The 15,409-nt window shown below is 43.0% G+C and overlaps 1 protein-coding gene across 1 annotated transcript in view; it reads left to right on the forward strand.

The window, feature by feature from the left end:
* The window catches only part of VKORC1L1 (vitamin K epoxide reductase complex subunit 1 like 1), a 63,245-nt gene that overhangs the window by 28,861 nt on the left and 18,975 nt on the right, over positions 1-15,409 (forward strand). The gene's annotated exons all lie outside the window — the stretch shown is intronic.

Raw genomic sequence — 15,409 nt, forward strand, 5'->3', positions numbered from 1 at the left:
TGCTTGTAAGATTCTCTCTTTGTCTTTTGCCCTTGGCATTTTAATTATGATGTGTCTTGGTGTGGTCCTCTTTGGATTCCTCTTGTTTGGGGTTCTGTGCGCTTCCTGAACTTGTAAGTCCATTTCTTTCACCAGGTGGGGGAAGTTTTCTGTCATTATTTCTTCAAATAGGTTTTCAGTATCTTGCTCTCTCTCTTTTGGCACCCCAAAAATTCGGATATTGGTACGCTTAAAGCCATCCCGGAGGCTCCTTATGCTATCCTCACACTTTTAGATTCTTCTTTCTTTCCGCCTCTCTGGTTGGGTGTTCTTTTCTTCCTCATATTCCAGCTCTTTGGTTTGACTCTCCGGGTGCGGTGGTCTACTCTGTATATTCTTTATTTCAGACAGTGTATGCATAATTTCTGACTGGTCCTTTTCCATTTTTTTGGTATTCTCATTAAGGTCCTTGAAGATCTCTTCAAGTTTCTCAGCGGTTTTTAGAAGATTCTTGAGTAAACTTATAAATATGGTTCTAAACACTGTGTCGTCCATTAGTTTGCTTTCATCTATCTCTCCTACTTGTGACATACTTTGATGTCTCCACATTTTGGCTGCCTCCCTGTGTTGATGGAGTGGCTTTGTGTGGTCGGTGACCTATAGGGGCCGGTAGCTCAGCTTCCCCAATCACCCTAGGTGGTCGCTCTTGGTACTCCCCCTTTGTGGCCTGAGTGGAAAGTCTTGGTGTAGTTAAAAGCCCTGATTGCTGTTGGTACACTGGGAGGAATTGACCTCCGGTCCTATTGGTTGTGAGGGCCTGCTGTGTATATAACGGAAGAATTGCTGTGCTGGAGACACAGTAGGGCTTTGGTGCTCACTGAGTCTGCCTCTTGAATGTATCCCTTATGAGAGTGGTTGGAATCTGGTGTCGTCCACACCGACAGAAAAGTCACTCTCACTCTCCGACCGATGGCCGAGAGTCCCGTAGGCGTCTGGGTCCCCCGTGTGTCCCCAGAAACTGGAGTTCAGAGTGGTTGGGATTGTTGGTATCACTGGCGGGAATTGATCTCCAAGCCAGTTGGCTGTGAGGATCAGCAGTGTCTCTGCTGGGAGAGCTTCTGTGCTCAGCTTGGATGGGGCGGAGTCTCAGGGTGGCACAGACAAGCTTTGGTTTCCCGTCTGCTCCGCACTAAGAGGGGCGGTTTCTCCGTGCCCGAATTAATGGCTGCGCACCTCTGAGAGAAGGCAGCTTTCGAGCCTCTCCCGCTGCCTAACAGACCAGTTTCTCCCCAGCTGGGGCTGGATTTCAGTGTAGACCCGAGGTTTTGTTTTTCTCCCAAAGGAGAAATCCAGTCACTGGGAGGGCTGTGCTCAGCTTGGATGGGGTGGAGTCTCAGAATGGCACAGACAAACTTGGTTTCCGTCCGCGCCGCCCTAAGAGGGCCGGTTCCTCCGTGCCCGAATTAATGGCTGCGCGCCTCTGAGAGAAGGCTGCTCTCAAGCCTCGCCTGCTGCCAAACAGCCCAGTTTCTCCCCGACCGCAGCTGGATTTCAGTGCAGTTGGGAGGTTTTGTTTTTCTCCCAAACGAGAAAGCTAGCCACGCAGCGTCTGCAGCCCTCCCTCTCCGCGCGCTGCGACCAAGCCTGCCGCGTATTCATCCGCCCGCCCTTTCCGCACTCACGGATCTCCGCACCTCCACAGCTCCTGAGGCTCAGCGTCCCCCTCTCTGTTTTTCCTCTAGTTGTAGGTTTTCCACTCTGCCAGCTTTCCGGTGGTTCTGGACGGTGTGCGCTCTGTTTTCCAGTTGTAGTTTCAAAATTGTTGTGGTAGGCAACAGTTAGGTGTTTACCTTATGCCGCCATCTTGGTTTCTCCTTATTAAGCCAGTTCTTAAAAAGATTTACAAAAATGTAAAATTGTTCCTCTCTTCTAACTACATTTTTTGTTTTTGAAAAAGTTTTTTATAAGAAACTAGTGGCCCGGTGCATGAAATTCATGCACGGGGCGGGGTGTCCCTCAGCCCACCTGCACCCTCTCCAATCTGGGACCCCTCGGGGCAGTTGGACATGCCCCTCGCAATCTGGGACCGCTGGCTCCTAACTACTCACCTGCCTGCCTGCCTAATCACCCCCAACTGCCCCCCCTTCTGGCCTGATCACCCCTAACTGTCCTCTCTTTCCAGCCTGGTTGCCCCTAACTGCCCTCCCCTGCCGGCCTGGTTACCCCCAACTGCCCTCCCCTGCAGGCCTGGTCCCCCGCAACTGCCCTCCCTTGCAGGCCTGGTCCCCTCCAATTGCCCTCCCCTGCAGGCCTGATCACCCACAACTGCCCTCCCCTGCCAGCCATCTTGTGGTGGCCATCTTGTGTCTACATGGGGGCAGCCATCTTTGACCACATGGGGGTGGCCATATTGTGTGTTGGAGTGATGGTCAATTTGCATATTACCTCTATTATATAGGATATCCACAAAGTATCCACCACATAGGTCATAGATATAGATTATCTCCATCACCCCCAAATTCCTCCTATCCTCTTCCCAGTCAATACCTTCTCCTCCAATGGTAACCACTTTTCTGATCTCTATGGATGAGTTTTAACTGTTTTTTTGTTTTTTAATCTTTGCCCAATGATATTTTTTCCCATTGATTTTAACCCTTTGCACTCGCTTGCTTTTTTCTCTATTCCTTTATTCTAATGCTAACTGTGTCGAGTCACACTTGACATCCGAGTGCAAAAGGTTAAGAGTGGAAGGGGAGAGAGGTGGGAAGGGAGAGAGAGAAGCTGAGAGACAGAGAGAGAAAGAGAGAGACATCAACATTGATGGACATGAAAGAGACACTCTAATTGGTTGCTGCAACTGAGGTACATGCCCCTGACCTGAATTGAACCTGAGACCCTTTGGTCCACTGGCCAATGCTCTAACCCTGAGCTGTACGTTACATCCCTGCAACTTTTTATAACTGGCATTTGAACATCTTAATACCTTCCCCTTTTCCACCTGCCCAACTCCCTTCTCTTTGACAACCATCGAAATGTTTTCTAGCCCTAGCCAGTTTGGCTCAGTGGTTAGAGTGTTGGCCTGCAGACCAAAGGGTCCCAGGTTCAATTCCAGTCAAGGGCTTGTACCTTGAATGCAGGCTCCTCCCTGGCCCGGGCCCTGGTCGGGCTTGTGCAAGAGGCAACCAATTGATGTGTTTCTCTTACATGGATGTTTCTCTTTGTCTTTTCCTCTTCCACTTTCCCTAAAAATCAATGGAAAAATATCCTTGGGTGAGGATTAACAACCAAAAATAAAATAAATAAAAATAAATGTTTTCTGTATCTATGAGTTTGTTCTTGTTTTATTTGTTCATTTATTTTGTTTTCAGAATTTACATATAAGTAAAATCACTTGGCATTTGTTTTTCTCTGACCCATTTCACTTAGCATAATACCCTCTGGATCCATCTATGTTGCAGGAGGCAAGATATCATTCTTTTTTTATGGTCGATTAATATCCCATTACATATATGTACAACATCTTTTTTATTCATTTGTCCATCATTGGATACTTAGGTTGCTTTCATATCTTGGCCATTGTAAATAATGCTGAAATGAACATAGGGATGCATATGTATTTTTGAGTTAGTGTTTTGGGTTTCTAAGGATAAATACCCAGAAGTGGAATTGCTGGGTACTTCATTTTTCTCTTTAAGTTATATTCTTTGTTTTAAAGTCTGTTTTGTTTGATATAAGTATTGCTACTCCAGCTATTTTCTTTGTTTCCATTTTCCTGAAATATCTTTTTCCATCCATTTACTTTAAATCTATTTGTTTCTGTTATCTGAAGAGGGTCTCTCATAGGCAGCATATGTATGGGTCTTGTTTTTTTATTCTTTCAGTTACCCTGTGTATTAGGATTGGAGTATTCATTTAAAGTAATTATTGATAGGTATGTAGTTATTACCATTTTACTTACACTTTTGGTCTTTTTCTTTTTAAAGAAGTCCCTTTAACATTTATTGTAATACTGGTTTGGTGGTGATGAACTCCTTTAGCATTTTCTTGTGTGGGAAGCTCTTGGTTTGTCCTTCGATTCTAAATGATAGCTTTGCTGGTAGAGTAATCTTGGTTATAGGTGTGTTTTTTTTGTTTGTTTGTTTGTTTTTATCACTTTGAATGTTTCATGCCAATCCCTTCTGGCCTGCAAAGTTTCTGTTGAGAAATCAGCTGATAGTTTTATGGGAACTCCCTTGTAGATAACTAATTGCTTTCCTCTTGCTGCTTATAAGATTCTCTCTTTTCTTTAACCTTTTGCATTTTAATTATGATGTGTCTTGATGTGGGCCTCTTTGGGTTCATCTTGTTTGGGATTCTCTGTGCTTTCTGGGCTTGTATGTTTATTTTCTTTGCCAGATTAGGGTTAGGGTTAGTTTTTAGTCATTTTTTAGTAGGTTTTCAAATCCTTACTCTCTCTTTTCTCCTTCTGGTACCCCTATGATCCAAATGTTGGTATGCTTGATGTTGTCCCAGAGGCCCTTTAAATTATCCTTTTTTTTTTTTATTCTTTTTTCTTTTTGCTGTTCTGATTGCCTGTTTTCGACCCTCTTGTCCAGGCGTCCTCAAACTACGGCCTGAGGGCCACATGTTGGTGTTTTTGCCATTTTGTTTTTTTACTTCAAAGTAAGATATGTGCAGTGTGCATAGGAATTGGTTCATAGTTTTTTTTAAACTATAGTTCGGCCCTCCCAACGGTCTGAGGGACAGTGAACTGGCCCCTGTTTAAAAAGTTTGAGGACCCCTGCGTCTTTCAAATCAGTGATTTGATCCTCTGCCTTGTAGAAACTACTGTTAATTCCCTGCATTGTATTCTTCATTTCAGTTCTTGTATTCTTCACTTTTTATTGGTTCTTTTTTTATGTTTTCTATCTCCATTTTTCTGTTATTTTCTGTCTCTGTATTTCTCACTGGGTTGATCTACTCTTCCCCTAAGTTCATTGAACATCCTTATGGTATAACCAGTGTTTTGAACTCTGCATCTGGTAGATTGCTTGTCTCCATTTTGCTTAAATATTTTTCTGGAGTTTTGTTCTGTTCTTTTATTTGGGACATATTTCTTTATATCTGCACGATGTCTGCCTCTCTGTTTTTTTTGTTTGTTTTTTGTTTGTTTTTAATATTAGGTAGAGCTGCTATGTCGCCAGTCTTAGTAGAGTGGCCTTATATAAGTTGTCCTGTCGGGCCCAGTGGCACTGTCTTCTTGGTGACCTGATCCAGGTTCTCCAGGTGTGTCCCTTGTGTATGTTCTGTGAGCCCTCCTGTTGTAGTTGAGCCTTAATTGCTATTGGGGCATCAATGGGAGGGATTGACTCTCAGGCTGATTGGCTTTGATTACAGCCAAAATGCTGTTGTGCAGGGGCTGACCCAGGAACAGGATTTGCTTAAGCAGGGCTCTGGTGCCTGCTGAGTCTGCCCTATGGATGTGTCATTTGTGGAGGTGGTTGGGTAGTGTTTGGTGTAATCTGAAGCTGACCTTTGGGTGTGTTGGTTCTGGGGCTTCTTGGCAGGGGTTCTGGTGTAAGTCAGGGTCAGCTGCTGTTTGTGCCCTGCCAAGGGCCAACTGTTAATGAGCTACAAAGTGATTTGCAGATGGTTGCCTCTTCTGCTGGGGTTGGGTGTGCCTGATAGAGGGCTGAACTGTAAACCAAGGCTGGCTGCCCCTGGTGCTGGGCTTGGGGCTGCTTATGAAGAGGTACGGGCACGCCAAGGGTAGGCGCTGCTCTTTTGGGGTTTGTGGACCTTTGAGAGATATTAGTAAAGTCTGCAGCATGAGCCAAGACAGGCCATTTATATGAAAAAGCCCCTGGAAGTGGCTTGGGTGAGCCAGCAAGTTGGTTGGGATAGGGCCTCAGAATCACTAGAGCTAGGGGAATGGTGTTAGACAAGTTGATGAAGACTCAGACCTGATACCTGCCTGTGCCTGCAGGCTAGGTAGGGGGAGGAGCAATGGCTTCTGCCAGTCTGGGAGAAAGCTGCCCCTCCAACCCTCGCCCTAAAGCCAGACAGTTCAGTTCCTCCCTATGTGTCCCAGCTGCTTCCCCAGGACTGGAGCTTAGAGCAAGTGAGTTTATTAGTGAGGAAGTCCATGTGTTGGTCCTCTAACAGGAATGCCTGGGTCCCCAGAAGCCCCCCATCTCACTCAGCCACAATCTTCACTAGTTTTGACAGCCAGAAGTTATGGGGATTTCTCTTTTGGGCCTGGAGCCCTGGGCTGGGGAGCCTGGTGAAGGTCTGGGACCCCTCCTTCCTCAGGGGTCCCCTGAGGCGGAGATATCCCTCCCAATTTTTAACCACCACACATGCGTGAGGTACCAGCCTGTTTCATGTCCGTCCCTCCTACCAGCACTGATTATTGTCTTGAAAAAGAGTGGCTTAGAATTGCTTTCACATTCCAAAATTACCCACAGTAGACCTCTCAGAGTTCTGTTTTGATTAGTAATATATGCTACTGTGAATATGGCTTTGTTTTGTTATTTTTTTTAGCCATGGAAGAAAGATCTAATATTTCATTGGTATTAGCTAGGCTAATCTCTGAGCCATGTGTTTAGTAGCTTTTCAAGTTTAAATTTACTTGAACATCAGAAAGTCTGAGGTTGTAATCAGAACTTTTTGATATTCCAAAGATAATATTTTTGTTCAGTTTGTTAATCGAAAACTAGATAGCTTTTTAAAATTTATTTTTGACAGTATTACAGATGTCCCCCATTTTTTCCCTGTTTGCCCCCACCAAACAGCCTCTGCCCCACCTCAGGCCTTCACCATACTATTGTCTGTGTCATTGGAGTATGCATATATTCTTTGGTTAATCCTTTCATATACCCTCCACTCTCCCTCCCTTCTGAGATCTGTCATTTGTTCCATGCATCCATGCCTCTGGACCTAATTTGTTCATGACTTTATTTTCATCAGCTTCCACATACAGGTGAGATCATGTGATATTCATCTTTCTCTAACTGGCTTATTTTGCTTAGAATAATAATTTTCAGGTCCATACTTGTTGCAAAGGGTAAGAGCTCCTTTTTTACAGGCATATAGTATTCCATTATGTAAATGTACCACAGCTTTTTTTATTCACCCAACTTCTGATGGGCACTTGGGCTGTTTCCACAACTTAGCTATTGTAGTAACACTGCTGTGAACGTAGGGGTGCATATATTCTTTCTGATGGGTGTTTCAGGATTCTTCAGATATATTCCCAGAAGTGGGATTGTTGGATGAAATGGCAGTCATGTTTTTAATTTTTTGAGGACTCCATACTGTATTCCACAATGGCTGCACCAATCTGCAGTGTGCTAGGGTTCCCTTTTCTCTATATCCTTGCCAGCACTTGTTGTTTGTTGATTTATAGATGGTAGCCATTTTGGCAGGTGTGAGGTGGTACCTCATTATAGTTTTAATTTGAATCTCTCTGATGATAAGTGACATTGAGCATGTTTTCATGTCTATTGGCCATCTGTATGTCCTCTTTGGAGAACTATCTATTTAGGTCCTCTGTTTATTTTTTTAATTGGATTGTTTGGTGTGGGTTTTTTTTTATGTTAAGTTGTATGACTTTTTATAAAATTTGGATAGTAACCTCTTATCAGATGTACCATTAGCGAATATCTCCCCTTGAGGAGGATTGTCTTTTCATTTTGTTGATTTCCTTTGCTATGCAAAAACTTTTCAGTTTGATGTAGTCCCATTTGTTTATTTTTTTCTTTTGTTTCTCTTGCCTGAAGAGGTATATAAAAATATATATAACTAAGAGCAATGTCAGAGAGTTCACTGCCTATGTTTTTTCCTAGGAGTCTATGGTCTTGGGCTTTCATTTAAGTCTTCAATCTATTTTTAGTTTTTTCTTGTATACTAGAGACCTGGTGCATGGATATGTGCACCGGTAGGGTCCCTTAGCTTGGTCTGTGCCCTCTCACAATCTGGGACCCCTTGGGGGATGTTGGACTGCCGGTTTCGCCCAATCCCCACAGGCCAGGCCAAGGGACCCCACCGGAGCATGAATCCGTGCACTGGGCCTCTAGTATGCATATAAGATGTTTGGTTAATCACTTCCTGCCCTTCCCTTCCTTTCCCCTCCCTGTAAGATTCATCAGTCTGTTCCATGTTTCCATGCCTGTGCATTGTGCATTGAGCATCTGCCCCCTGGTGGTCAGTGCGCATCATAGCTACCGGTTGAACGGTTGCTTAGGCTTTTATATATACAGATATACAGGTTTCATATATATATATATATATATATATATATATATATATATATGGTGTAAGAAGGTGGTCTAGTTTCATTATTTTTGCATGTGTATGTTCAGTTTTCCCAGCACCATTTATTGAATAGACTCTTTTTACCCCATTGTATATTCTTGCTTCCTTCATCATATATTAATTGGCCATATAGACAAAGGTTTACTTCTGGGCTCTCTATTCTTTTTCATTGACCTATATGTCTGTTTTTATGCTAATATCATGCCGTTTTGATTACTAGACCCTTGTAGTATAGTTTGATATCTGGTAGCCTGAAACCTCTAACTTTGTTCTTTTTCAAGATTGATGTCACTGCCGAAACTGGTTTGGCTCAGTGGATAGAGCGTCGGCCTGCGGACTGAAGGGTCCCAGGTTCGATTCCGGTCAAGGGCATGTACCTTGGTTGTGGGCACATCCCCAGTAGGGGGTGTGCAAGAGGCAGCTGATCGATGTTTCTCTATCATCGATGTTTCTAACTCTCTATCCCTCTCTCTTCCTCTCTGTGAAAAATCAATAAAATATATTTTTTTTTTAAAAAAAGATTGATGTCACTATTCATGGTCTTTTGTGGTTCTATATACATTTTAGGATTATTTATTCTAGTTCTGTGAAATACACTATTGGTATTTTGAGAGACATTGTTTTGGGTAGTATGGACATTTTAATGATGTTAAATTCTTCCTATTCATGAGCACCATATATGCTTTTATATATTTGTATCTTCAGTTTCTTTTTTTAGTATCATATAATTTTCCAAGTACAGTGTTTTACCTCTTTGGTTAAATTTCTTTATTTTTAATTTTTTATGCAATTGTAAATGGGATTGTTTCCTTAATTTTTCTTTCTGATAATTCATTAGTATAAAAAAATGCAACTCACTTCTGAATATTTATTTTGTATCCTGCTACTTTACTGAATTCATTTATCAGTTCTAGCAGTTTTTTGGTAAAATCTTTAGGGTTCTTTATATACCATATCATGTCATCTGTAAATAATGGACAGTTTTACTTATTTATTTCCAATTTGGATGCCTTTTATTTCTTCTTGTCCTGTTGTTGTGGCTAGAATTTCCAATACAATGTTGAATAAAAGCGGTGAAAGTGGACATCTCTGTCCTGTTCCTGATCTTAAGGGAAATGCTTTAGTTTTTCCCAATGAGTATGATGTTAACTTGGGTTTCTTAGATATTGCCTTTATTTTATTGACATATGTTTCCTCTATTCCCACGTTGCTGAGAGGTTTTATTGTAAACTAGAGGCCCAATGCACGAAGATTTGTGCAAGAATGGGCCTTCCTTCCCCTGGCTGCGGCACCGCCTTTGCTCTGGCCGGAGCCGCCTTTCCGCTCCGGCCTAGAGCCACCTTTCAGCCTTCCCACACTGCCCAGAGGCCCAGAGTGGCTGGGGTGTTGCGGAACGCCTGCGTCGTCGCCAGGGTGATGATGCAAACATCCCACCCAGCCCCCGGCTGCTCAGCACCTGCACATGCAAATTAACCCGCCATGTTTGGTGGGTTAATTTGCATGCTCACTCCTGATTGGCTGGTGGGTGTCACGAAGGTACGGTCAATTAGCATGTTACTCTTTTATTAGATCAGTGATGGGCAACCTTTTGAGCTTGGTGTGTCAAACTTCTCCAAAAAACTGAGCATAACTCGGGTAGTGTGTCACTTTGAGGAAAAAACATTATTTCGCAAATGTTTCATCCTCGGCATGTGGCCGCCTCAGCGGCTGCGTGTCATCAGAAATGGCTACGCGTGTCAGTGCTGACACGCGTGTCATAGGTTCGCCATCACTGTATTAGATAGATGGATATAGGATTTTTTGAATTGCTTTTTTTCACATTGATGTGAAAATCTTTTGATACGATCATATGATTTTTATCCTTGATTTTGTTTAAGTGGTGTATCATATTAATTGATTTGTGGATATTGCACCAATCTTGCATACCAGGAATAATTTCCATTTGGTCATGGTATATGATGTTTTTATTTATTTTATTTTATTTATTTATTTATTTATTTTTTAAAATATATTTTATTGATTTTTGGTAAAGATGAAAATGGTAAAGATGAAAATTCGACGTAACCCGAGCACTGCCTGTATATGCCAACAAATTGGACAACCTAGAAGAAATGGATAAATTCCTGGAAACATACAATCTTTTAAAACTGAATCAAGAAGAAACAAAATCTAAACATACTGATTACAAATGAATAAAATCGAAGCAGCAAATAAAAAAACTCCCAACAAACAAGTCCTAGACAAGATGACTTCACAGGTCAATTTTACCAAACATTCAAAGAAAAATTAACACCTATACTTCTCAAACTACTCCACAAAACTCAAAAGAAGGGAAGACTCCCAAACTCATTTTATGAGACCAACTTTATCCTAATTCCAAAAGCAGATAAAGACACTACAAAGAAAGAAAATTATAGACCAATATCCCTGATGAACCCAGATACAAAAATTCTCAACAAAATATCAGCAAAATCTACCATTAGCCTGATGCTCTGCTGTACTCAATTCCACCATAGAATGGAAACTCTGGACACTGGCTTTGCTTTTAGTTCTGCTGAAGCCCCAGCTGCACATTTTCCAGGATTGATTTCCAGGAAATGGGAATAATTTCTGAACAACTGCTGTGTATGTGCTCCATGTGAGTCACGTAGGTGCTTATGTAGGCGAGTTCCAACTTACAGCGAAAATTGCGGTACGTTGTGCCATAGGAACGGATCTCTGACGTAACCTGAGGACCTTCTGTAGTTATTTGTAATATTTTATTGTAACCCTTTGTATTTCTATGGTATCAGTTATTTCTCCTTTTTCACATCTTATTTATTTGAGTCCTCTCTCTCTTTATGAGTCGGTTAAATGTTTATCAATCCTGTTTATCTTTTTAAAGAACCAACTCTTGGTTTCATTGATCTTTTGTTTTGTTATTTTATTTTATTACTAGAGGCCCAGTACATGAAGTTTGTGCACTGGTGGGGAAAGGGTCCCTCAGCCTGGCCATTGCCCTCTCACAATCTGGGATCCCTTACTCCTTACTGCCCGCCTGCTCGCTTCTTACCGCTCGGGTCGCTGCTCCTTAGGGGCAGGCTCCTTACCCCTCAGCTTGCTTGCTGTTCCTTAGCACTACCGCAGAGGTGGGAGAGGTTCCCGCCACTGCCACTGCACTCAACAGCTGTGAGCCCAGCTTCTAGCTGAGCGGCGCTCCCCCTGTGGGAGCGCATTGATTACCATGGGGCAGCTCCTGAGTTGAACGTCTGCCCAGGTGGTCAGTGTGCATCATAGCGACAGACGGGTTGTTCTGGTCATTCCGCCATAACGGTTGCTTAGGCTTTTATTATATAGATTTTTTTAAATGGATTTCAGAGAGGAAGGGAGAGGGAGAGAGAGGTGGGAACATCAATGAGGAGAGAGAATCATTGATCTGCTGCCTCCTGCACACCCCCTACTGGGGATCAAGCCCACAACCCAGGCATGTGCCCTGGATCAGAATCCAACTAGGGACCCTTCAGTCTGCAGGTAGACACTCTATCCACTGAGCAAAACTGACTAGGGCTTTTTTTTTTTTTAAGACTCTATTTTGTTTAGTTCCACTCTGATCTTTATTTCCTTCCTTCTACGGTAAAACCTTGATATAACAGACTAATTCGGGTGAGAGATTGTCCGTTAAAGCCAAAAGTCCATTATAGAATAAAGTAGATTTTCTGAATGTGTATGTTAAAAATTTGATAAATTAGTTAACCTGTTTTTGTAGACACACTTGTGTAATTAAAATTAAGTATATATGAAAAGTTTAATTTCACAGAAATGTTTTCTATATGTATTACTGTAGTTTTTAATTCATACTGAATAGATCGAAATGTGTGCCTTCACCAGTCACCATGAGTAAACAAATGCACACGGGTGGAGCGTGACTTAGCACTCATTGAAACATCAGCCACTACAGAGCCCTGGCTGGTTTGGGCAGGGGTCCTCAAACTTTTTAAACGGGGCCAGTTCACTGTCCCTCAGAGAGAAGGAGGGGAGTCGGAGAGTGCGGCGCACATTCCACACATGCGCACTGCGGCCCGGGACGAGTCGGCTGCTAAGCAGGACAGGCAGTGGCGGCAAAAACACCCGGCCGGATAAATGTCCTCGGCGGGCCGTAGTTTGAGGACCCCTGGCTTAGAGTGTTGGCCTGTGGACTGAAGGGTCTCAGTTTTGTTCCTGTCAAAGGCGGTTGCAGGCTCCATCCTGAGCCCCGGTGGTCAGGGTGTATGTGGGAGGCAACCAATTCATGTGTCTCTCTCACATCGATCTTTCTCTCTCTCTGTCTCTTCCCCTCTCTTCCACTCTCTCTAAAAGAACAAAACAAAACAGCAACAACAACAAAAAAATTGCTGCAGAAAGTTACATCATGGGACAACAGAACTAATTACCATGCATGATACAGTGTGATCACATGATAATCATTCGCCAAACATTATTTATGAACAGCGACTCTTGGATTTAATTATGTAGACTGTAATTGTAGATTTGTAATATTTATTTATGTCGACGAAACAACTACAGTGTTTTTTTCCAGCATATAGCTTATTTGCTAAAGTTTAAAATTAAAATAACAGTGAATCAATCCCAAAAAAATAACCTGTTCATTTAATTGTAAACAAATCTTGGTTAAAATCATTTAAAAATTAACTGGGTGTTATTTTTCACATATGACATACAGACTAGAAATTTTGTCCATTCAATCTGAAGTCTGTTAAATCAGGGTATGTAAAATCTAGGATTTACTGTACTCACTTTGGTCTTTGTTCTTTTTCTCATTACTTTAAGTGTAAGGTTAAATTGTTTATTTGAGATTTTTCTTGTTTCTTAAGGTAGGCCTGTAAGGCTATGAATTTTCCTCTTAGGACTACTTTTGTTATGTCCCATAGACTTTCTGTTGTGTTTTTATTAAAGTTTTGAGATTTTATAGCTCAATGCTAGACCATGGCAAGTGCACCAAGCTAAAATTGGGGGCGGGTATGTGGCTTGGGGCTTAGTCTTTATCCTCTGTTAATCTGGACACTCTGTCTTTATATCCTGTAACTGCATACTCTTTATCAATAGTGTTGTTGTTCTGGTCAGATACAGGGGTTGGCTGACTTTTTCTTAAAGGACCAGATACCAAATATTTTAGTTTTGCAGGCCATATGATCTCTGTCCCAACTAACTTGGCAATACTATTATAGTATGGCAGCAGCCAGAAACAATATGAATGAGAGTGGCCATGCTCCAATTAAACTTTATTTATAGAAACAGACAGCGGAATTTGGCTCATGGATTGTAGTTTACCAACCTCTGGTCAAATAAAACCTCCAGAGTATTTTTCACTGGAATTGCCAGACTTTCACAGTGTTCTTCATAGTAAATTTTTGGTATGCCACATAATCTTCACATTTTGTGTAAATCTGTCTAGGAATTTTTGCAAATGTTATAACAGACAAATATTCAGATGTTTAGTTTTATTTATATGAATTTTGTAGGTGGTTAATGACAGCTATGCCTATTTATTCTTTTAAGTCATGGTTTATTGCTAGCATAATTGCCAAATTTAGGAAGTACTTTTTACTCTGTATTTTAATAACCTATTCCTTAGGATTTGATATTGAATATTGTGTTTTTCCTTAAATTCTCTTCATGTCTTCCTATTATTATACTCTCTCCTAGTTCTCCTACTGCTCTAGGTCATTTTTAGTCACTTCATGGAATCCTCCTCTATAATCATTTTTCAGAATACTTGCCCTGAATTTTTATTCATGACCATAGTTTTTAGAACCATACTTCTAAATTCACATTATAGACCCATTTATAAACCTTCAGGTTTTAATTTTTGACTGCTTATTAAACACTAGAGGCTAGGTGCACGAAATTCATGCATGCGGGGAGGGGGTCCCCTCAGCCCAGCCTGCACCCTCTCCAATCCGGGATCCCTCTCACAATCTGGGACCACTGGCTCTTAATCACTCACCTGCCTGCCTGCCTGATCACCCCTAACTGCCCCCTCTGCCAGCCTAATCACCCCTCACTGCCTCTGCGTGCTGGCCTGATCTCCCCTAACTGCCCACCCCCTGCCGGCCTGGTTGCCCTCAACTGCACCCCCCCCCCCCCAACGCTGGCCTGGTCGCCCCTAACTGCCCCCCCGCCATCCTGATCACCCCCAACTGCCCCCCCTGCCGGCCTGGTCACCCCTCATGGCCCCCCTGCCAGCCTGGTTGCCCCACACAGCCTGCTTCAGTTGTTTGGTCATCCCTCACTAACCCCCCTGCTGTCCTGGTTGTAGGCAGCCATCTTGTGAGGGTGTGAGTGTTAATTTGCATATCACCTCTTTATTATATAGGATAATTACCTGGGTCTCTTGGCAATGAAATGGGGCACCTGTCATTTAATAAGGCTTGCTACCATGTCTGTTGCATTATAGGATTCAGACAACATGAGCAATTCCCTGGGAATAGACTCACCCCAGTCCCCAAACCCCAGCAACCTCATCCTGGGAGTCTGAAAAGGAGCTGGGTCTGATGGTGATCAAAGAGGTCCCTGCGAATGAGGCACCTGCAGTGGCTTCCCACAGCCCAGTCTTCCTTCCAGTCATGTTCCCACAACAAACTTAGGGTCCACTGAAACCTCACACTTAGAGCAGGAGCCGCTAGGCTGTGTATGGGCTGAGGGTTGTCTCTTCCAGGCCTAAGAATGTCATCCCTCAGAGCCCTTTCCTTGATCTCTTATGGACTGCAGATAGCAGAGGGTGGCCTCCTGGTGCTTAGAGATGACCTGTCCCTCCTGCCCTCCTCCCTGCCCTAGTAACAGACTGGCCCCTGACATTTACACTTCCCTGAGCCTCTCTTAGCCTCCCAGAGGTTTTGCTCAGGGGTCTCAGCTTTTTCAGAGGGAACTTGGCTACTCAGCTCTCATGAGTCTTTTATGGATGCTAAGGACCACTCTTCAAGATTAAGGTCATGGCCCTAACTGGTTTGGCTCGGTGGAGAGAGCGTCGGCCTGTGGACTGAAGGGTCCCAGGTTCAATTCCGGTCAAGAGCATGTACCTTGGTTGCGGACACATCCCCAGTAGAAGGTGTGCAGGAGGCAGCTGATCGATGATTCTCTCTCATCGATGTTTCTGGCT

The sequence above is a fragment of the Cnephaeus nilssonii genome, assembly GCF_951640355.1.
Source record: "Cnephaeus nilssonii genome assembly, chromosome: 2".
Classification (NCBI taxonomy): domain Eukaryota; kingdom Metazoa; phylum Chordata; class Mammalia; order Chiroptera; family Vespertilionidae; genus Cnephaeus; species Cnephaeus nilssonii.